The sequence below is a fragment of the Phyllostomus hastatus genome, unplaced genomic scaffold (assembly GCF_019186645.2).
Source record: "Phyllostomus hastatus isolate PE091 unplaced genomic scaffold, TTU_PhHast_1.1 phas_contig_209, whole genome shotgun sequence".
Lineage (NCBI taxonomy): Eukaryota > Metazoa > Chordata > Mammalia > Chiroptera > Phyllostomidae > Phyllostomus > Phyllostomus hastatus.
In genome coordinates this window covers 7,852,356-7,852,937 of record NW_025333735.1, presented here as the reverse complement: position 1 = coordinate 7,852,937, position 582 = coordinate 7,852,356, and positions in this window count along the sequence as shown.

Below are 582 nucleotides of genomic sequence, written 5' to 3'. Positions count from 1 at the left end.
TACAGTGAGGAATTTACACATGAACTTCACTGAATGTATGATCTTGTTTGAGAGAGGAAAATGAAACATATATAAATAATGTGTTCTCCATGTTACATGAAGAACTATTGTATGGGATTGAAAGTGAAAAATGCCATAAAGAATTTCAGATAAAGTACAAAGAAAGTTGAGAGCATGGCAACATTGTTTGACATGCAGAGAAATGGAAGGATTTAGGATGAATTGAAATGTTATATGGGCATTAAAACACTGGCTGAATTTGAGCATATAAAAAAAGGAGGAAGTATATTCCAGACAAAGGTAGGTATACATCAAGAAACTTAGTTTTTCCAGTTTTGCTAGAGCTTAAGGTTCAAACAAACAAATGAAAACAAAATAGCATAGCAACAACTAAATTTGGACCAAATTGCAAAAGGCAAAAGGTGCTGACTATCCACATTAAGTGTACAAGATTTATTCTGTGAACTTTGGTCAGACAGTGAAGGCTTTTGAGGAAGGAAGGCAGAGAAATTAGTTGCTCTCTCAAGAAAATTATGTATATAATTTTCTTTCTTATGTATCCAGGTAATTCCTAAAGAGAAT